This window comes from Ochlerotatus camptorhynchus, unplaced genomic scaffold, assembly GCF_037179485.1.
Source record: "Ochlerotatus camptorhynchus isolate MF236.1 unplaced genomic scaffold, CSIRO-AGI_Acam_v1.1 ptg000196l, whole genome shotgun sequence".
Taxonomy (NCBI): Eukaryota; Metazoa; Arthropoda; class Insecta; order Diptera; family Culicidae; genus Ochlerotatus; species Ochlerotatus camptorhynchus.
This window is the reverse complement of record NW_027040686.1, coordinates 424,401-448,735: the sequence shown is the minus strand read 5'-3', so window position 1 is coordinate 448,735 and position 24,335 is coordinate 424,401. Positions and strand designations below refer to the sequence as shown.

Below are 24,335 nucleotides of genomic sequence, written 5' to 3'. Positions count from 1 at the left end.
TCTAATGGCCGGACAAATGTGGGAAATGCATTGTTGTTCCAGCAATAGGTAGCCCTTGAATCAGTAGGAGCACTTCTCGCATATGTAGGAAAGGAACAGCCGCAATAACGTGAAGACTAGACAATCCCCAGCTTGCCAAGAGCCAGGAAGGCAGGCAAAATTCCATCGTGACATTGTGTTTGTGTGAGTGTTGGTCGGCAGAATCGGCGCTGGAAGAATACGGCAAAAGAAAAGCCTTCCAATTTATCAACGTGAAAGCTTCTCACTTATTTCCGCGCTTATGCTGCAAGCCGTTTCTGCTCTTATCCTTCCCCTCGGAAGAAGAGGATCGGTGTGAGCTCAATATGTTTTGCTACGGAGGGAGCTACGACAGTGAAGAGGCCGTTTTCCATGCACTGGAACATGGAACATACGGTTCGGATATTGGAGTGCTTCAGAAAAGATGGAAAATGACATCATAAACGGATGGATGTGTTTGTGTGTGTACGTATAAATTGCGACGAGAAGGACCTTGGCTAGAAGCCACAGGAAAGGACACACTTTACGAGAGCAAATTGATAGCGTAGCGGTGGGATAGTTAGTTGATGTTTTCTGAAAAATTTGGAAGCTGCGATACGAATCGCTAGATTCTCATGAGAGGTCGAGGAGGAATGTTTGGATTTTTTCATAAGAAAGTGCAATTCAAGGACACCGTCTTTCTTCCTCAACAACCTACACGTAGCAATCGCAAGAAGTCCCTTCATTTCTGACCTGCCATATCAGCCAGTTGGCCTACATTCCTCTTCGGAAGCCTTGTAGGAAGTAGCAAGGACCAGAAGAGCTTTTATGATGGAACAAAGATTCGCCATCATACAATAGAAGTGAAACACGGCACAGAAAGATGGACCGACGACGAGGGAAGTCTATTGAGAAGTTCATTCAGAGCACACGCAATAATTTATAAGTCGGCATCAACAATAAATTTATCGTTATTTTGCTAGCTTACAGACTACAACACATCTCCCGTTCTCAAATACCTAGAGCGAACGAGTGTATGCTGCAAGACGAGTAGAAATGGACAAAACTTCGGCTCAGCACAGTGAATGGGCGAACAGTTATCCATTGAACCATAATTTAATTTATTTTGTTATTAATTCACTCTTCCACAACTGCGGCGGACACTCTGAAGCGAAGAAGTGTATGGCCCTCGTGCCGCAGTCGTAAGCTTTTATGTGAGTAGCAAGATAGAGCGCCTAATGCACTTTTACGCTACGCTGCAGGATCTCTTGTAGTAGCTCTGGTGAAAGCCAACTCGCATACAAACACACACACGCACACTTTTCAATGAGAAGCGATAAATCGAATGCGATTTTATTGGCCTGGCTTTATTCAGTCAATTTATATGCCGCACTGTGACAAAAAATCTTCCTGCTACTGCTGCCCTCTGATGGACCATGACTTTCAATAAATTCGATAAATCTATTCATTAGTCGATGCACAGCGCATGCATGTATGCAGGCAAATAGGAAGGAAGGCATGCGGATAATGGTGCAGTCGATACACTTTATCTACACTGCCCCGAACCTGAATCTTGTTTGATTGGAGCCAATGTAGGCAGCAGCAGCAGCACAAGTAGAGGAGCCCTACCGAAAGCCATTAGCCTGGTCGATAATTAAATTCCCGGAAAAAGCTACATCACCCAAACCACCGGGTGGCTGAAGGATCCCTTTTACGGTCGCGACCGAAGCAACCGTTCGGAACTTATCGATTTCCTGCTGGCCGTTTGACGGGAGAAGATGAAACCAGGGTAGTTATGACAAATTATTATGTAATTAATTTTCGTAATCGATTCGCCATGTGATGTTTTGAAGCATCACTGCTCAGTGGACCGGTTTTTGAACATAATGGTTGAATTCAAGTTTCAAATATTGAATGCATGCAAATATCAGAATTTCGAAAATATTCCCTGATGCAATTTTGTTAATAAATTGACTCAGAATCTAAAATGGTCAAGAACAATTCTTTTATTTTTGTCGACCAAGATTGAACAATTTTATTTTAATAATCACACATGTTTATCATCAGTAGTAGAGTTAGCGTCGTAATTAATCTAAAACTAAATGTCCGGATTGAAGAACCCTCCGGTATTCGCATCATTATGGTACCCCCTTCTATCCTAACTTAACTGTCCACATATTTCATCGATTATTTTTTATCTAGTTCGTTTATTCGGAAGGCTGAATTGTATTAGCTTTACGGAGCCGACATAGTTCATCGATATTAAAGAAAATAACGCTGAGAACATATTCCTTATGCAAAATTACGCTCAAATCGCAAAGATCAATCAAAGTATGCACACCGTTTCAACAAATGAAAATAAATTCGTAGCAAACAAACCGAAACCCGATAAGAAAATAAAAATATCGGAACTCAAAGGATGAAGCAACAACACAAACTTTGATATTTATTCATAAGATTGCCGGACCAAGCCCTCCAACCAACCTCGACGAAGAAAATCTGATTGAGCTACACTCTCTCTCTCTCTCTCTCCCTCTTTCCCGCTGTCTCCCTTCCAACCTCTAAAACTTTTACCCGCCCAAAAAATAGAATCATATAATGCTCTCCTGAACCATGACAGGAGAATAAAAGTCAACTTAAAATTAATTACGCCAATGGCTCCGGAAAAGTTTTTCGCAAATCTTTGATGCGCTTGGACTAGAAGGAAGAAAATAGAAGAAGAAAAAAAAAACAATAAGCGAACCATCCGTCCCAAACAGTGGATGTCGGTTCAGCGGTTTGTTTGGCAACATTTCCTTCCACAATATACGCCTTCCGATGCGCGATGGTTAGGTATGGACGACACGAAAAGAAAAGCACTAAAAGCAGAGAATTTCCGCCCGTTAAGTGGGTGGATAATGGTAATTTTTTTTTTCAGAAATTCGTGACATGATTAGAGCATAGCTTAATTTTATATTATGCAAATTATGGAGGTTGGGCACACGCCTCTTTGGTTCCACAGATCGGAGGGTGAAAAGTTGCGACGGCTCAATCATCGAGTGCAGCCTTTAGGTTTCGGGTTATCTCAATGCGCTCAACCATGCTAATGAAATTGTGTGCAAACATGGGAAAGGTTTCGCTAGACCGTTGCTGTTGTGCTGTTGAATGATGTAAAACACTATCATTGTGGGGAATGGTTGCTAATTTTGGGTTCAGAAATAGTCGCATAGCATGCAATTTGCATTTCAGCGAGGAATGGCTGAACTTTCAAATCTGGTGGATTGCCCCCGCAGTGAGTTGGCAGGTGAAACTCGGTAAAAAGGTATATGCATCTCATTTTCGGGAAATGCTCACAAAACCATTGAAAAATGCTCAATTAAGTGGTTTAATAAGGCAGAACATAGCTACCGGTAGGAATCATAACTTTTATCGTAAGGAAATTGAAAAAACGCCATGCATATTTGCAGTAGGTATGGGCAAAATGGATCACTCAAATTAACGATTCAGAATCGGTGATCGGGATCTTTTCAACGGTTCATCGGATCGCTTAAACCTAGCACAATAAAGAGTTTTGTGAAAGATCTCTCTGTAACACAAAAGAAAATATCAGAAACAACTCTTGTGATGTGATGTGATGTGAATGGAACCCACCACCAGTGCAAGGATTACCAATGTCTGCAGATACTTTACCGGTTGTAAAGTTCTGCCTGATGGTTTGCTGCAGCAGGGTGAATCAGTTTCAATGGAGACCTTTGGAAGGCAAAACGACCAGATGGCCATCTGTAATCACGTGACAAGGGACTGGCAAATCCGCGAACCCTCGTCCAGTCAACAAATCCTTTGATTCCCTTAGGCTGCCCCCCCCCCCCAACCCGATCAGAAAGGCATAACAAAATTATAACAACTGGAGTTATTTATCTAACAACAAAAAATGTAACAGAACGTGTTCTAAACATTGGCTGGTAAGTTGTTAAAATAACACAAATTCGTCTAGTGGAAACAAAATTATAACAGATCCTGATATGATTATATCAAAATTATAACAAAATTAGATATAATCTATCGCATTCAAAAATATACATATACCGTTGTTATAAATTAAATATAAAATTTGCCATATTTCTGGCAGTGGCTATGTCATTTATTTTTCACTATTTTTTTTTAATCTGATGCAAATAATTAATTGGAATTCATCAACTGTTGGTCATTTTAATTAATTAAGAGTCATTTTCCTGGCTTTCCATAATATGCCAGAATTCGTTTCATAATGTGTGGTGCTTCATCAGCCAAAGATTTTTCAGCAGCTGGTTTGTCTCCCCGATAAATGCGGAGTTCCAACAACCGATCTAAGAGAAAAAAGGTTGTTTTAGTAATTCTGAATGAATGAATGGCTTGGTTGCCGTCGTTCATTGATTGTTAGATGATCTTCCATCAAATCATGAGATTCCTATGGTGATGGAATTTCATTCATCATCTGTAGAGTTTTCTGATGACGAATCAGAAAAATCGGAAGATTCTTCGGAGGATACGATGAACGATGTTCCAGATCGGTATTTATTATCTTATTAATTCAATGTAGACAAGGCTGAGAACATTCTATCTTTTTTCAGGAGCCTTAGAGTTATCAATCAGCAATCAGCAAAATTTCTTGACAACATTTATGTTGAAGACATAATGTTTATGGAACTGAATTTTTACATAAGTGTAGGATCTAAGCAACCATTGGTTTTGTAACAACCTTAAAGCATGAGAATAAATATTCATTATCAGTTGTACCTCGGACCGAACCAGACGTTTCTACATTTTGGCGACGAGCGATAAAAGTTACCCACGGATTTGGACACTCCACCCCAGAAAATTTTACTCGGATCCCCGTGAGATGGCTTGGCCTATGGTGAGTACTTGTGATAAAGCAGATTTTCGAGAGAGTTTGCAGTGGAAAATTCTAATGTACCAAACCTGAAATCATTTCCGTGGATAGAAAATTCTTAGGGATGATTTTACCTGAGAAAATTGAATTTCAATTTCTCCCGTAAACCCGGAATTTAACATCCTAGGAAATAGAGGCAGTTCAGGGTATTTTTTTTTTTCGGAATGAAAATCCTAATCGCTTAGGGATGATTCTCACTAAAACAATTTTGTTGATGACGTGAGACCCGGTGATTCTGGAAAATTCTAAACAAAATACGCGGAACCCATAGCAACGGGATGAAGTACGCAGTGAAATATGTAAAAAGTATCATTATGTGGAACCCAATGTTTCATGGGATGCAGTACGCAGAAATTCCTAATGTGAAAGAAAGCGGAACCTTTCGTTTGGAATGAAGTACGCAGGAAAATATGAGATATTTTAAGTGGAATCCGACGTTTAAGGATGTAGTACGCAGTAAATCTGAACTTAGAGAATGTTAAATGCGGAACCCAACATTTGGGATGAAGTACGCAGAGTGATACTGTGTATATGTATTTCAGTGCGGAACCTGAGTTTTGTGTAGTACGCAGATCACATGAATTTTGATAAAAATACCTCACAGACGTAGTGTAGCTCGTAAAGTACCTTAAAATGCGTGTTTTCTAGGTAAACCAGTTGATCCCTCCGTTTGCCGAAGATGCCGACGGACCAGTGTCTGCCCGCTGGGAGAAGTGGCGTGAACATTTTGAAGCATACCTAGCATGGAAGGACGTTGACAATCAGGAGGAAAAATTCAAATCCCTGATGATGTTCGGTGGACCAGACATCCGGAAAGTGGTCAAGCAAGTTCATGTTGACGAATCACACGCTATGGAGAACCGGTACCACATTGCCATGTCAATGTTGGACGATTACTTTGTACCGAGACTCTCGAAAACGTTCGAACGTCAGAAGTTCCGCAAGATGAAACCAGCTGTAGGTGAAAAGTTTGACACTTTTGTCATCAGACTGAAAAAGCAGGCAGCCTACTGTGATTTTGGAGATCAGCTGGAAAGCATGGTAGCTGACCAAATTATTACAACTACAACGGATGTGAGTCTGAAGAGGAAGTGCCTGGAAAAAGACTTTAACTTCAAGGAGATCGTAGCGATCGGTCGTACCCACGAGTCTGTTCAAATACAGATGAGCGATTTGGACAATCGGAACGGAAACTTACAAAAAGTCAGCGCTGTCGAAACGGAGGCCAATGAAGAGTCAATTTTGAAAGTACGCTCCAAACTCGGAGGACCAAGGCGGTTCAGATGTTTCCGAGGCAATGGCAGACATGATTCGAAAGATCCATCGTGTCCAGCCAAATCACTCGAATGCAGAAGTTGTGGTCAAGTGGGACACTTTTCCCGCTGCTGTTTTCTAAAAAGGAAGAAGACCAACGGACAACCGTCCCAGTACAATCGTTTCGGAGCTTCCCGTAAACAAAAGCGATTCGTACGAGAAGTATCTGTAGATGGAACCGAGCGCAACTCAGATGTAGTTGATCTTTTCCATCTAGGAGCAGGAAAGAAGCTGGTTCCAGTATCTGTTGGAGGAGTTTGTTTGAAGTTCGTGATTGACACAGGAGCAGACGAAGATGTTTTAAGCGAAGCGGATTGGGCTACGTTGAAACGCGTTGGGTTTGAAGCATACTCTATCAGGAGAGGAAGCAGCAAAGTATTCAATGCTTATGGGATAAATACACCGTTGAAAGTGCTTGGTGATCGACGGTCGGAGTACCGACAATACGTTCTACGTGATCCAGAATGGGAAATGCTCGCTTCTCTCAGGTGACACAGCAGTCAAACTTGGATTGGTGAAATTTTTGCAAGCAGTGAATGATGAATGATGAAACGCTTTTACTCTCACTCTGGGTGAACTATAGTATAACATATATGAGCTTCTTGCGTCGAATAAAAAAATCATCCGGAGTCTCGATAGCGCACCTCACGTCAAATCATCATCTCGTTGAAGTTCACTCTCCCTCTCTCTCGAGGAGTTTATGTTTACTTCTTCCATATTCCTATCGCCACTCACTCGAGGTGAGGGCTGGCTAAACTCACAGGACAAGAGAATTTTAAACCCTCCAGTGAGTTTGAGGAGTTTCAGCAAGCCTGGTCTTATGTAATGAGACAAATCATTTGACCGTTTTCTCTTGCTACTCTAATTTTTTTCTGGCTGATAAAGAGAAATGTAGCTGAGAAAATTCTTGATCTTATGATATCATTCACTCATTTTTTGTTTTTATTTTGCTATTTAGTCCCTTCTGACTGAACGCCGACCATATGATCTTGTATAGTAAAATGTAGTGCTGTTTTACATTCAAAATCGCCCATTTATATTTTTACTGGTCTGAGTAAAAGTATTCTGAGGGATTTTTTTTAGCGCGGCAGTCTAATTTGGTGCAAATGCGCAATAACTTGTTTATTTTCCATCAAATGGTCTGAAAGCTTCAAAGGCTTCCAAAAAATGTACTTTAGAAGATTTCCGCGTAAGGATTTGTTGAAGGACACATAGTTCCAGAGATATTCCGGTATTATTTCGGGTGCTAACATGCTAACGGTATCCCAACTACCGTAAGTTTGCCATCCACCGCTCATGTAGTCTTCCTTTACCTTCCTTTAGCAACCTTTCGACAAGCAATTGCGTATTCCTAGTAGCATGAGTGGTGATCTTACGGTGATTCCAGTATATCTCTGGAACTATGTGTCCTTTAACGAGCCTGCATGAATCTATACTAGAAGATATTTCTGGAACCATCTAAAAACTTCACCCAATTTCAAAAGCCACATCTGAAAAGGGCACACTAGTCTTCTGTGAACAAACCAGTGCTGAGATTTGTCATTGTCATTGACAGACTTTCGCGCGATATTGACAAAATTGTTCGTCACATAGTCACTGACAGACTTGATCCTTAAAAAAACCTTCGTCAAAATCTCATTCATTTTTTAGTCAATGACAAAGATTCACCTGGTAACAAAAAGGGCAATTTAGTACATTCTGTGTCACATTATTGTTATCCAAGTAGCTCAGGACGTAGATACTTGTTCACTAAAATGGATCCATGTAATTGTTTTGCTCAAGTCATTTAATTTTGTTACAAATTTAGCTAATAAACAAATCTGCACATGTTCGTCACTGACACCATTGTCATTGACAATTGACATGGTTTGCCTTGACTATGACTGTTAGCTAAAATGAGTGACCAAAGCAGAATTGTCAATATCACCGTGTACTGTCAAGATTTTGCAGCACTGGAACAAACCCTTGCAGTCCCTTCTCTCGTCACCCGACAACATCACATATGATGGGGATGGGACCGCGAGAGTCAAGGCATGCGAAACAGCGCACGGCGATAGCGCCCTGAGAGAGCGCATTGAGATGTTTCAATGAAACAGTCGCATGTGTTGAATACATGCGTCGCATTGAGAGAGCAATGCGATGAGACAAAAAAAAATTTAAACGCTCGAATTTGTTGAGAGCGTGTAGCTTGTCGCGCGCATCGTTCTGGTCTCTCTTTTGTACAATTAATGTAGCACACCATGGATTTGAGAGTCATGCGACGCTCCATCTCACAGCTCGCTGTCTCATTTGTGTACGCGTGAGATTTCCGGAAGCCTGGAGAAAACTCCATTAAGAATTTGTCAAATTTAAGAGAATCATGTAAATTTAATTTAAATAGGGGAAATGACGGCTTTGGCATGCCAGACTATTTTCGGCAACCCAAATTGAAACACTATTTTCACTGGATTTTCTTACGAAAACACTTCGCTGAATGCATTCAAACGATTCTTTATGCTTTCAGCTTCAATTTGACTATATTTTTACCACTGAGAAAAAGCAATCTAGCAAGGTTTTCTTGAAATGAAACACACGCACTACAAATTGTAGCTGATTCCTAGTTGCCGATAATAGAACAGCAGATTTACATGCAGTTCAAATGGAACGGTTGCCGAAGAAAAACTGGTTGCCGACAATACTCGCTCTCACTAGAGAAGATTAGAGCTTTGTAAAAGCGTTTCAAAACAGTTTTTGACAATTCTTTCGACAGAAATTGTTAGAGCAGCTGGCAGCAAAAGATTGTAAACAAACCAATACTGCATATGTGTGCGTTCCATAGAGAAAAAGGCTATAGAAAGAAAGTCGCTGCTTAGGTTGCCGAGAATACGTAAATTCCCCTACCTAGTAAAAATCAGATACGATCTCACCAAGTTAGTACAAATGAATCCACAGGAAGCATCCTTGCTATTGTTGCATTTTAGTTCCAATCAAAGACGGTTCGCTTGATGGGGATCAACATAAACTAGTCCCGTCCTATGCAGAACCAGTTTGAAGTGTCCAAATGTAGTGATCCTCCGGCTTGGGATAAAAGATAATCGGCTGTAGCCGACTGCTGGATACGAGTGAAGGTAGCCAAGTATCAGGTCCTGCAACTTGCAAACAACTCATTGTAATCAAATATTCGATGTCATTGACTCCATGTCAAGGAAAAGAGGTCTGACAATGTGAAACTAGTTAGTATTTCTTATACAACTGCTCGATCTTAATTAGAATAGCAAGTTTGACATCATACTCAATAAAACTGAGAACAAACTGTGCTCAAATGAAAGAGATGACAAATCCACATGAATATCTGAATCTGAATATAAACTATAATGTTGATCATGAGCATGAGCATGATTGACCAACCATTGTTGTTTCTCTGTTATTGCCAGATCAGCTGTAATCACACAGAGAACCAATAGACGATGCTTGGGACTAGCAATCATCCTCAATGTGTAAAAACTGGTGATCTCAAACTAGACAATACCGGTACCGACCCCGCCCGAACGCAGGTCAAGAAAGGAATGGGTAGGAATGTGTTGACGTGACACTCGCTTTGATTTGAATATAAACTACAATGTTGGCTAAAAATTAAAGTGACAGCCTAATCTCTTGTCTAATTGTCAAGTTTATGTCAACGCAACGCAAACGGATCTAATGTTGGTGACCCTTTAATGACAATTTTAGACAGCTCATTCTAAATCCTTGTTGATCTGAGAACACAGATCTCTGGTGAGATGATGATCTAGTTTAATTTTTAATTGTTTAATATTAACCGTGGATTATTCTCTCTATACTGATCCAGACATTTAAAACCGCTCTGGATCTAATTGCCCACCTCTATAAGAAACCATAAGGATATATTGCAAACTTTTTCCTCAACGTGCGTCTTGCAATTGAATCACAGAAACCTGGTAGACTTTCTTGGGGACAGGACTTTAAATTTTTAGGACGTTCATTGAAACATACTATCCCAGTAACAATACAGAATTTGGGGTGTCTATTGCTTGGAAACACATGGAAAGCCATGGAAACATGGAGTTTTACCTGAAAAAGCCTGGAATCACATGGGAATTTTCAAATTCCTTTATCAAGCTATTTTTTTTTATTATAGAAATATTAGTTAGTTGATTTACTCTTTGTACAAAATAATTCTGCAGTGGATTTATCTTCAGCAACTACATAAATTCTTAAGTCTGAATTATGTTTCTTTAAGGTTCATGGATAATTTCTACATATTTGCAACTTAGACTATTTTCTTGGATAAATTTTAAAGCATTTAGAACGGCATATAATAAATTCCAAGAACCCAGATTTCAAATGAATTAAGGGCCTTACAAAAGATTCAAGAGATATGAACTTCAATGAATAAATTTGTTTGTGCAAACGTCCACTACGTGTGGTACTACCCTACCAGCTGTGCATTGTATTGTGTCCTATACATTATCAATAAAAAAATGGTTCTACCTCCGCCATGGCAGGACGGTCAGTAATTCGATCGTGTTTTATTATTTCTAATCATCCGTAATACACAACGTAGGGAAGTTCAGTCCGTGCGCGATCATAATGGTGCCGTGACCAACCGTTCGATACCCGCGGGCCACAATCCAATGCGATTGTCTTTGCCGTTCCAATCCGAAGATACATTCTTGAGTGCATCAGAATCAACTCAGAGGATCCTGCTTCCCTCCCAGCTGCGATGGTGTGGCCACAAAGGTAGCCATCTAGCAGAGCATGTGTAGTTCTTGACTCACCGTGGACTGCAAGGGTCTTGGTCAAGAAGCATGCTCATTTCAATGGCGAGTGCGTTTACCAGATTCTCGCGTAGTTTTAGTGATCACTATTATAGTGCTATCAGCTTATTGTACGGGAGAACAATACATCGGATCTACAACAGAATGATAACAGCAGAAACCATTTCAACCCATCTTGTATGCGCTACAGCACTGATTCATCGACGATACGATACGACTATTGTGACCGGCAATCGATTCACCACATGTATAGAATAGTTGTAGTTGTCTATGTCTTGTGTGAAATAAAACCGTTGGTTTTGGGGGGGAGTATGTTTGTGCAAACGTCCACTACGTGTGGTACTACCCTACCAGCTGTGCATTGTATTGTGTCCTATACATTATCAATAAATAATAGTAGTTCTACCTCCGCCATGGCAGGACGGTCAGTAATTCGATCGTGTTTTATTATTTCTAACCATCCGTAATACACAACGTAGGGAAGTTCAGTCCGTGCGCGATCAAAATTTGATGCGAATTTCCTAGGATCTCTAGAAATAATCACAAGGGAATTCAGAGGAAACCATCGAAGGATAAATTTGCAGAACAGTTATATCTGAAGATTCCTTTTAAATTAGTTCTGAGGAATTCCAGACTACAGGAGAATTCCAGAGTCGTTCTGGGAAGAATTCCAAGGGAATCCTGAGTAAGATTCAAAGTAAATTTACGAAAGGATTTTGAGTAGCATTCCAAAACACTTCCAAATAGCAATCAAAGAGAGTTATGACTAAAAATTGCTCAAAGGGGTATATGAAAGAAGTTTTGAAGAAAGGGTGAATTTCAAAGGAGTACTTGGAGCGATGCAAAATTGTTCCTATAGTCATCTTTAGAGATCTTAAAGATGAGTTCGTGGGGAAATTTGAGAACCATTTCAAGGAATTCACGAAACTACTTCAGGAGAATTCAGAGTGAAATATAGTGGGAACTTCAATGATTATTCCATGTTAGAAGAATACTCAATGGATTCTAAAGGGAGAGAGTCGGAGAATTGTTTAGGGAAGTGAATTCAGAATTTTAATGGAATTGCAGGGTGAATCAAATAACGTGCTGTAGATAATTTCTGAATTTCTAGATTATTATGGAGCAAATTTGTTTTTGATTCTTGGGAATTTCTTCAGAAAATTCTCATAAAATCCGGTATAATGTTCTAAGTTGATTCAAATACAGAAATTTAATCGAAATCACAGAAGAAAAAAACAAAATTCTGAGACACATTTTTTTTTTTAGAAAACTTAGGAAACTTTTAGAAACTGTCGATTGATTCTGGATTACGAAAAATCTTTAAGATTAGAACAAAACTCTTCTTCTCTTACGATTTTCATTACTAAAAAATGTGAATTCTCACCAATCTTCCGGGTATTGAGAAATGTCCAAGATTCTGGAACATCTTTAATACGGCAAGATCTTTTACATTGGTCGGGTTCAGAGCGATATCTGCCGTTTCTGTAGCATAGAACGTGAAACCTCGGAACATCTGCTCTGCATGGTGGTGCATTACACAGGCGTAGATCTAAATTTCTTCGTAGTGTTATCTTACAACCTAGTGGGATTTGGTCTGCTAATCCTGGAAAGGTAGTTGGTTTCATAAACCACATCATGCCTGACGTGTCCAGGCAATTAGTTGTCGACTAATTAAATAGTGGTCAGCTTGCATGATAAGAACAGTAAACAGAGGTACTACAAAAGTTCAAATAATGAACTCCCCCCAACAAAAAAAAATATTCCGGGCATTGAGAAATTTCCAAGATTCTGGAACATAAGAAGCTTTGATGATTCAATACTAACACTAATATGCCGTTTTTAAAAATCTTTAATATTTCAAAAATTAAAGAAATCAAGTGTCTGGACACCATTTATTTATTGATTTCAGGTTCATAAATATTTGTAAAGTCTGGAAAAAAATTAAAACTTTAAATTTTTGCAAATTTGTGTATGTAACCAACGCCAAACCAACGGTTCACGGAACTATGTCATTGGTTGGCTCAGTGAAAATGGTTAGTCTCGATGCAGATCTAGTTTGGGTGTATCTATCGGCATTTGAAACTTGCACCACAGAAGACGACATTGTAATTATATAGCACTAGACCCGTGTTGCGACGAATGCGTCTATCGACGCACCCCCCGAAAGCTTCAACCGTTTGGACACGAAAGTCTGAGTAGAACGTATATATGCGAATACGAATTGTCAAAGTCGGTGAAAAGCATTGATATGAATATTATTGTTTTGAAAGCAACGTGGAAAATTGAAGTAAATTAAAATTAGTTTGTTTTGCCATTATAAATACTAATTAAACTACTTATTACAGCTTAAATCCTAAATTTGAAATTAAATTACCAATTACGAGACCAAACGTAAGTAAACTTTGTTATTCTACCATGCACTATTCTAACGAATAAATTTGCAGCTTTGAGCTGATTCTTACCGGCAAAAGGGTGAATTTGCTACAGAGAACTCCGAAAGGTTACCCCGACCGCAACATTCTCAAAGATTCGAGGCATTTTGGCATCAATATGCAGCAAGGATCGTTTGTTCGCCGAACTCGGTCGAAAACTCGATTGACCCAAGGTGCAGCTACCAGGGATTCTCAGCCTCCTTCCAGTGACGGTGCACGGACACGGTCTCGTGATGACGAATCTACCGGGGAATTTCAACCTTCGGTGATTGAGGTAGAGCACGGTGAGAAATACGATTGTGCGGAATCTAAGCGGCCCAATGCCGAGTTATACATGGTACAGTGCGGGAATTACAAACACTGGTATCATTTTTCGTGCGGAAAGGTGGATATTGCTACAGTACGATCAAGTGATTTCATCTGTGTGAAGTGTGTACCGAAGGTCCCTCCACCCCCCGCTAGTTCGAGGACTAGCCGGTCTAGCACTTCAAATTCTCTGCGTGCCCAGATGGCATGGGAACTGAAGAAGCTGGAGGACGAAATGCGTTTACAGGAACAGCTGGAAGAAGAGCGGCTGCAAAAGGAAAAATTGCTGATCGAGTGGACGATGAACGAGAAGCTGCAACGAGAAAAAGAATATTTGGTACGGAAGCTGCTGTGCCAACACGACGATGATTTGGCAAGCGTGCGAAGTGGACGAAGCAGTCGGAGCCAGACAAGCAGCCGACAGAAGGTGGAAGCTCGAACAACAAATGTCCACCCTGGGTGACCCCGTCATTGACTCACACGCTACTCGATCAACACCACAAGAACAACGACAAATTCCATCAGAACATAGTAGTGGGACTGTCGGATTGTCAACGCCCATGGAAATCAACGAATTTCCCGAACGTAGTAACCAGCGGGCCCCAGCTGGAATTACGGAATCGATCCCTCGCACCACGGACAGTATTTCCATTGGGTACAGTCCGGGGATCGGAGACGATTTCGCAAAGGAACCATTCGGACAGCAACAACGGCGTGCCGATAGTCAAGCGAATGTCCATCTTCTACCGTTAGTTAACATCCAGCTGTATGTTCGCTTTCTGGACGAAGTACAGGCTCAGAGTTCGGATAACGCCCGACTTCCAATCCCGCAAATTGTGGACCAACTTCCTAGTGTCGCCCCCAATCTAATGGGAACCATACCATATACAGTGTAGCAACGCAAGACAAGCGAGATGCGGAGGCAGCATTTTCAAGATCAGCCATGCCCTGATGAGATGGACGAATCCCAGTGTCAACAGCAGCGCGAGCAGAAGTTAATCCATTTACTGAGGCAATCCGAGGAACAGCGAGAGCGGGACAGGCAACGTATGCAACAAATCGAAGCCGCACGACGTCGAAGCGAAATATCAAAATGAGAATAATGTCCGGAGGAAGAGAGAACTGGATCTGGTGAACCGACTGAAGCTTTTCGAGCAACAGTACGCCCAAGAGCAAGCCAGGCGAACAGAAGAGAAGCAGTCATTCCTGGTAAAGGAGCAGCAGTTGATCGAGCGATTGGAAACTCTGCGCCTGAGCTACAGCATATCGACAGCGGAGCAGCGCTCAGCGGCCGGACAGATCTCGGTGGCGGAACAGCGCTCAGCAGCAGAAAAGCGGGTAAGCGTTGAACAGCGTCAGGCAACGCAAAAGCATTCTGCGGAGGACCTGCGCGCTTCAGCGGAACAACTTGCGAGCTCCCGAGGACCACCCCAGGAAGGCGTGTACAAACCCTTCAACGGCTTCAGATAGTGGTTCCCATGATGATCAAAATAAATCTAACCGAAACTTGCTCGATAACGATCGAAATAGATCGACACCTAGTCCAAGTGTCGCTAGCCAGGATAGGAGATTAGGAACACCCCCTAGAACCTTGCAGTATTATTTCCTTCCATCCAAAGATTAAACTGATGTTTTTGACTTCACTATCGCAGGACAGCCTCTTCAACGAGTATCTCGAGTACGAGCTTTGGACGTTATGCTAGATAGTGCCCTTACATTTCACAGTACACTACAGCGAAGTAATCTCTAAAACAAATAGGCAGTTTAAATTCATCTTCAAACTTTCTTCAGGCTTGCGGGATCCAATCTGCGTACGATGCCTACTAGTGTGGTTGCCTGGTGTCCGTATCATGCCAATTAGATTTCTAGGATGGGAGTAAAAAATTCGTGCGATACGCTCTTAGCACTCTTCCATGAAATGATCCCTCCAACTTACCACCCTATGAAGAGCGTTGCTAACTCTCGGACTAGAGTCGCTCGAACGACGGCGCTCCATAGCTCAAGCAGTTTTTGTGGGGGAAAATGCTGAAAGGAGAAATTGATGCCTCGAATATCTTCGCACAAATTATTTTTTACGCATTAGAGAGCAGACTACGCCAGCGGGATTTCCATCATCTTGATTCTCGAAGTGTGTAATATGGACAACATGACCCCATTTGTGATTTTTTTTTTAATTTTTTGACTTTAACTTGACCAAGCGGACCTTTTAACGACGGCTCTCTTTTAGACGATAACTGTTTGCAATGTTCTGTGTAACTATATAAATAAATAACTCAGACTTGAAACATCTTATGGCTAATTTTTGCTCTCAAAAGGAACTTGCTGGATAACAAAATCACGACGTTGAAAAGATTCATAAATATTGTGCTTGATTGATAGCCCCCAGGATTATATGCCAACATAAGATTCCATTAGCTTCCTTAATTAATGAATATGCATTTAAATGCCCTGAATAAATTGCCAATTTTAAAAGTAAAAAAAAAACTCTCAAATAAATTTTCCCCAGCGCAATCGAGAAAAACAAACAAAAACAAAACCCATCAATGAGTCACACCACCGGTCCAAAATGATCTCCCTCCACCACGGGAACGACGCCGAAAGCACTTGAAATCGTCACGCCGCCGTTGATTCCAGTCTGTCTGGTTCGTTTCGGTTCTTCGATTCCAACCAACACCTCAACCTGCCGACCGACCAACCGACGGCTCATCAACACACGAAACATGATTAATTGATTTATTTGGTTGATTCTGCTGAGGCGCGAAGAAATTTTCTCGTCTTCCTCCCTGGGCGGAGTGGCAATCAACCGACGGCCACGGTGTTGTTGTTGTTGTTGTTGTGTTATTGCTGTTGATTGGCGTTTATTGAAGGCGCTTGTGATGTTGCGTGCGGTAGGTTATATGTTTCGTAGGATGTCGTAAAATTGGCGGAATTGGCAAGAGGAAGACGGTTGAAAAATAACACGATTTGGTAGCGGTTTACGACTTACGTCTCAAGTTGAATTTGGAAAATTGGCGAGCTACCGTTTACATTCAGGCCTATGCACGTGTTCGTGTTTGTAAACATGCGTTTAGGCTCGGTGTTTGCGGTATTGGATGAGAGCAATAAAAATTGGCAGCTGTAAAAATAAATAGCAGCGATTAGTAATTTACACACTGCGTAATCGCAACAACGGTAAGCGGGAAGTCATATCGATAAGTGCTTAAAAGCAAATTGAACCCAGTTTTGGCATCACAGGTTAATGACTGGGCATTTGTCGAGTAATTGTAACTTCATTATCATTGTCCGGAGCGAAACCGGAAAACGTACCCGCTAAATTGGATTTTCGGATTGCCACACATTTCGGTCCATTTCGTGGAAATCAACTGGGTCGTATTGGACAGTTAAATGCAGTTTTGCGCTAGTTTCGGTGAATCAATTCAGTGCCCCTTCAGAAAAACCACACAGTCCAGGAGTGTCCTCCTGTTGGTTTGAACAGTGATGCAATTATTTTATCCAAAACCAAATCGAATGATATACGATGATCATCAGTGGACCTGGGGGCGAACGGTGTGGTCAATTTGTGGAGCCAGGATTGGAAACAGAAATCAAAATTTACGAGTGCATAGCCCGTTGAATGAATCGATAATAATTAGCCAATCGTTCAAGTGCCTACCACACGGGAGTGCCCATTAAAGTCACAAGCACGCCCATAATTTTTGGATATTTTTGATTACGTGCCCTATCGCGGCCCTCACCTGTTGTCAATTCGAAAGCCTAACTCAGGGGATTTGAGAGTTCGTGGTCGAATTAAAATTGCCAATAGCTCCCCATATTATCGGTTGGGAGTTTTTGAATGTGATGTGGTTTGCAGTTGATGGTGAACCACTTACTGGTCGATAAATTATTAACGGTTGACATTTTTTTTCTTCTAAAGGCTATCTCTATTGTGTTCGTAATTAGACAAACTGATGATAAATATAAAATGATTTATGAAATTGGGTCGTGTTCGAATGGTACCAAAGGGTAGTTGAGTGGTGGTTCTGATTACTACATTTAATGGGCAAGTGGATTTAATTTATTAGCATTGAAACCGGTAATTTGTATCAATAGAATATGAGCTTAGGACGATTTGATTTAAGTTGGTGTTATTTTAGTTTAAGTTGATTTTTTGGTGTTCAGCAGACTCGGATGAAACCTAATGATGGCAACGAAATCTACAATTCAATTTATATTCTAACTGAGCCTTTGTTTAGTATTATATTGAATTATCTCCCGTGTCTCGAGTTCAACTTTTTTATTTTGCTTGCACCTATACCTGTACCAAATGATAGAGGAATAATTCCTCTACCTGATAGCGTTATTAGTTTTCGAGATTGGACTTTTATTCGCCATAAATCGGCGATTTTTTACAAAAGCAATTAAGCCCAAATCTCAAATCACTCCGGATATGTGACATCTTACTAGTTGTTGGCAAACATTTGAGCAGTTCCACGCCAAACGACAAATCGATTAAATTGTTGTTTGATATGGGCAATCATTCTCAATTGTGCTGAAATTTGGCCCTTTTGAATCTTGTAATTTTTTTCAACTTGGCGAGTTTTACATTTTTCAATAAATCATCGGGAGAAATAAATCTTTCTAAGTAAGAAAAATTAAGACAGCAGATATACAGCAGACTTATACTAAATGGCAAGTTTTAAATATAGAAAAATATGGATACTCAAATTTACGGAAAATTTCAAATTTCAAAAGTTTGCGTTTCCTCATAGTAATTTCCATAGAAATTTTAAATGGTTTGTGCCAAGTCCGTTTCTTAGCGGCGCCGGTGGTGTAGTGGTAAGCGTGATTACCTCTCACCCCAAAAGGCCTGGTTTCAATCCCAGTCGGCGCCGCCGGGATGTTCTGAGGCATAACATCTCTGATCACGCCTTCCTTCGGAAGGGAAGTAAAGCCGTTGGTTCATGAGTTGATGGGTCGATAGGTAGGGTCCAGGTGTGGGAGCTGCCTTCCTGGCGTCGGTAGCATTGGTGCTCAGCACGGAAAACAAGATCGACGGAAAACAAATCAAAGAAAAAAAAACGTCCGTTTCTTACAGACTGAATTTAATTTTTGGGAGGTTAATCAGATCTCTGTTGGGAACCTGTGGAGCGAAAATTTCAAATTTTGCGTCAGTCTATTATATATCCTACATGATCTTTAAAAGTAAGATTCAAATCTAAGAGAACACCAAAATCCTTAACAGTAGATTCTCTCTTTAGAGATGGTCCGACAATGGTGTAATCAAATTAAATGACAGAGCGTCTACGTCCAAAGGAAATTACTGAGCATTTATTGGCATTCAAACTAATGTGATTAGTTGCGCACCATTTGGAAAAAAGGTTAAGTTCCTTCTGAAGGAAATTTGCATCTTCTTGCCAGAGCATACGAGAGCTTAAAATATTTGAGCACTAGGTTGACGTCATTCAGGTACAGCAAGAACAAGAAAGGTCCAATATGACTGCCCTGAACCAGAAACCAAGACGATCAAGCTTTGCTATCAAGATTTCATATTTAATTTTATCGAAAGCAGTTGAAAAATCCGTATGGATTACATCGACCTGCTTGTGAGCTTCTTTAGTCTTGATGAAAAAGGACTTTTATGGAACCAGATTGGTGCAGGTGGATCGTTTCGGCATGAACCCATGTTGAGTCGCGGAAACGTAGTTAAGACAATGATGCTTGAGAAAGGCGAGGACAATCAGCACATAATGCAGCGATTCCTCTGTAGTTTAAAACCTCTAGTATATCGCCCTTTTTGAGCACGGGAAAAACGAATGATATCTTCCATAAATTAGGAAAAAAAATGGGTGAGAGCGAGTGGTTGAAAATAGTAGCTAGAGGTTGCGAGATAGCAGAACTACACTTCTTCAAAATGATAGTTCGTATGCCGTCCGAACCGGAGTTTGATGAACATTTCAACCGAGCGCATGCTGATTCAACAGTATTATGTCATATCCGTGGATGAGGACCAATGGCAGAGCTTGGAGGTCCATTAGCTGCAACATCAGTCACGAGATGTGGGTCAAATGTTTCGTTGGTAAATACTGCTGAGAATTTTTCTTCGAAAAGGTCAGTTATGGCCGGAAGAGAAGAAGCTTCTTTATCGCCGAGCTTCATGGTTCGAAGCATGCTTGGCACGCACACTTGTACACACCAACTGCTAATTTGTTAGTAACTTTTCACTCAGTTGTTGAAATCTGTTTTTCTTTAAAGCCATTGGTAGATTAGGATCATAATTTACTATAAATATGCAAAGAGTAGGTAAATCTTAACATTTGAACACCAATGATTTTTTACACTTAAAGCCCGAGATGTGCAGCGAGCATTTCTCACTTCATTTTTTCAACGCAAAAACAAATACAGTTTATTACTAGAATTACAATGTTTCGTCAGCTGTGTGCAAAGTTATTAGCAAATGAGCAGTTTGTGACCAAAACTGTGTATGCCAAGCATGGTTTAAGGTAGTTCTATTTCCTTCCGCTGTTCTTCGATATATGACGAAAACTTCTAAGGATTGTCTTTCGTATTACGTTGAATACGACGCAGTATGAAACAATTACTTGTTTAGCCGTTTGTATCTACTGTTGAAGGCGAGGTAATACAACGGTAGTATGTAGGAGCTACGATTGTTGGAGAGTTTTTTTAAGACCCGATTTTTTAACCGACTTCAGGTGCTCAAGAAGGTTGTTGGACCAGGGTGGGTATCCAGGATTTTTACACACTATTTTGGGGGTGAACTGATCTATTGCGTAAGCTACGATGAAAGTAAAAACTTCAACTATTGTTTAGACGCTCAAATCCTGCAACATTTTCTCCCGGTCAAAAACAGATTCATTTTCGAGAAGTCCGTTTTCCTGAATGTATAACGGATAGCTTCGATGCCAGGGATGAATTCATATCGAACACATTAACCCCAATGATACCCCTTTTGGAATCCAAGATGGTGACACCCAGAACAAGATTACAATACTCTACAATTTGGGAATCTCCGGATGGAGACGAAAGGTAAATAAATGTCCGATGGAATCCAAGACGGTAATATCTTACTTCATCTATTGATCAAGAGAACACGAGTGGATGAATGTCATTGTAGGCCAACTAAAGGAGAAGACGGCCTTTTTAAAACACAGGATCGATCAGAATCATCGTTTCAGTCAGTAATGAACAGCAATTCTAGATCACCACTGAATAACCCTTTCTCGGAGTCTGTCACATTATTGACACTCCTTATAAATTGATGTTTATCATCTCCAATTAATTTTATTTTAGATTTCAGGTCACAAAAAGGTCACGGTCCCAAGATCTTTTGATCAAACATTATTTCTATATAATATGTTATTGGTCAAATATCAATTCAATTGCCGTTGTTTGTTCTCAACCAGTTTCCAAATTTATTTTATAGATTCGCGCCGAACTCACCGTGCTGTTGCTACAAATGAGTGCTATACTGCCGTTATTCGAATAACAGTCCTATGTAGATAGCAAATCCATAGGACATGGGACTGTTATGCGAATAGCGGCAGTATACAAATGTAGTAGTACTAGAAATAAGTAGGATAAAAATTAATTACGTTTGTACTAGCAACAAATTAGGTTTAGAGTTAACTGAATTATAAGTAATAAATTATTCCAAATCAAGCTATCCAAAAAACCAGAACCTAAAGTGTATCACAAGTTAATAGTGAATAAATCCAAATCCAAGGTTGCAAAGTGTTTCCTTTAAAAATAAAAAGTGACTCCTAGTGTCGGTTGATGTGATTTGGTGTGAATGAAACTCACGATCAGAGCAAGGATTATCAATGTCTGCAGATACTTTACCGGTTGTAAAGTTCTGCCTGATGGTTTGTTGCAGCAGGGTGAATCAGCTTCATTGAAGACCTTTGGAAGACAAAACGACAAGATAGCCATCTGTAATCACGTGACAAGGGACTGGCAAATCCACGAACCCACGTCCAGTCAGGCTGCCCTTCTCCAACCCAATATATAATATGTTTTAAAATATATGATTTACAGTAATGTTCCAATTTTGGGAATTAGTTGAGTCACTATTATTATTTCACTATATTCCACTAATTAATGAATTACACACTATTTGATACTGGCAATCGTATACTGGGTCCAATAGAAACATTTTAACCAGATCTAAAACCGAATAGAAAGAAAATTTAAGGAGAAAACTAAACTTGACGTCCGTTCAAAAGCAAAGCCTACTTCGTGTGTGAGAAGTGGCTCCTAGTGGTGGTTAGGCTAAAACCCAACAGTTCTGTGCAAGAATCAACTGGAGTGTTCACCGATGCTCAAACTCCCGCTCAGCACATTGGATTTCTCTACCGATTAAATTTTAACGGAAATCACGAACCTATGTAAATAAATTGTAATTTTTCTTACTATGTACAGAGGCAATTTACCACAGGATGGGTGAAAACTCTTTAATAAAACCAACCAACCAACCATCCTACAATGTTAATCATTTTTCCATGATTTCTAAACAAAACTATTTACTATCCTCTATGTAACGTAACTGTCACAATTTACTTCCGTCGTCAATTTCACTCAAATAACAACTCACAAACCATAATCACCAAAAGATATAAGGGATAGTCTCAAATGTACAATGTCACTTGCTGGAAATCGGCGATGGCAGTGAAAAGTGAAGTGTACATCGAGGTGTACCTGTATGAAACTGATATGCTGTTTGAATTCAATAAACCCAAATCTAAATTTATGGTGCAGCTCTTTAAATGTATACTAAATGTGAAACAAACCGGCATAAGCCAATGATTCTGCAAATTGCACTTGATAAGCAGCATTAATAATAAAAACATTCCATACTACTAGTACTAAGCACCGTTATCAGCGCTGGGATACAGAGAAATAAATCTCCAGGCGAATATAAATCCACCTATCGGTAACCGCATAACCAATGTTGGGGAGAAAGTTTGACCCAATAAGCGCGGCAAATCCAATCAACAACTTGAAAAGTAAGCAAATAAAATTTATTCAAGTGAATCTGCACCATGCAAAGGGAGAAACCGCTGTACTTTACAAACGATTCACATAAAGCAAACTGGATGTAGCGCCAATCCAGGAGTCATGGGCAAATACAAGTAGGATTCTAGGAATTCCTACAAAATCATGTAAGTTAATTTATGATCACCAAGTATAGTAAGCGAAAAAATTCAAAATTTCCGATTACAGAATTTATTAAAAGAGACATCGCAGCAACCATGATAAAGGTGCCAACAACCCACGGCAAAATGGAAATTTACGTTGCTTCAGTATACTTTCCTGGAGAAGATGTACCTCAACCAGAGGTTGCACATTTTGTGTCTTACTGCAAGAAGCAAAATAAAGTATTCATAGTTGGATGTGACGCAAATGCATCATACATTGTGATCCATTTCAAGCATAAACAGCAGAGGTGAGTGCCTTTTTGACTTAACACTTTGTAGTCCAACGATTTCTGATAAAATCAAGAATTGTATCGGATGAAGTATCTTTGACCGATCATAAGCAAATCATATTTGATTATGAAGCTAATTAACAAATCATTGAAACTATGAGAGATCACAGGAAAACCAACTGGGAGCAATACAACTCAAAGCTTAAAGTTGGAGTCAATAACTTGAGATGATGTTCAAAAACATGCAATGAACTTGAGAAAAGCTGTCCTGCAAAAGAACGCTCTACGAATAGGGATGTATCTTGATGGAATAAAACCTTAGAAAAACTTCGGAAGAAAACCAGAAAGCTATTTAAGCGGGTGAAATAACAAGACAATGGGATCAATACTGGGAAGCCCTCACATGTGAAAATACTGTGAAAACATTGAAAATACTCCAGTTGCTGCCAGATTGCAAAAAGTCCTGAATGACTTAGGAACTCTTAAATTGAAGACGGCACTTTTACTATGTCTGTGGAAAAAAAACATTAGAAACAATGATGGAAACACACTTTCCTTGTAGTACCAACATAAATTAAGACCAAAATACACGTGCAGTGCAAACTGGCTCTTAACAAAATCGGGACGGAAGTTAGACAACAATGAACGAATCGACTGAATTAGAGATTGCCAGAAAAGACACTTGTAATCTGGTTAATAGAATTTTTTACAGAAAAACGAGTCGAATTGGCGATCGATTCTTTTGCAAATCTCAAATCACCAGGTAGGGACGGAATTTTTCCAGTACTACTTCAGAAAGGAAAACGAACTTTAACACCCTAGGGGCATCCCACTCTAAACTTTGTATTTCTATCGATATACCTGGGAATATTTATAAATACTTAAGAAATATCTACACACTTAGAAATAATTAATTTTACACGTGACGGAATCCATCTAGGACATAAAGGATGAGACGTAAACAAACATGTCATGTAAAATTAAGTGCTCCGAGACTGAAAAGTTCGACAGTACGTTTGATTGAGCTGAATTTCGCGTCTATTATGACTCAGTTTTATGTCAAAATTGACGCTCGTATATGTCAGTCTCAGAGCACCTAAATCTACATGATTTTTTAAGTGTGTAGCTATGGTTTGTTTTCTCGGTTGCTATATTCTATAGACAAATTTCATTTGTTTGTT

General features: G+C 40.0%; 1 protein-coding gene and 1 pseudogene across 1 annotated transcript in view; both read left to right on the top strand.

Moving 5' to 3' along the window:
* pip (pipe) overlaps positions 1–24,335 on the top strand; it is a 474,881-nt gene that overhangs the window by 229,121 nt on the left and 221,425 nt on the right. The window lies entirely within an intron of this gene.
* Positions 4,859–6,767, top strand: LOC135702665 (uncharacterized; annotated as a pseudogene).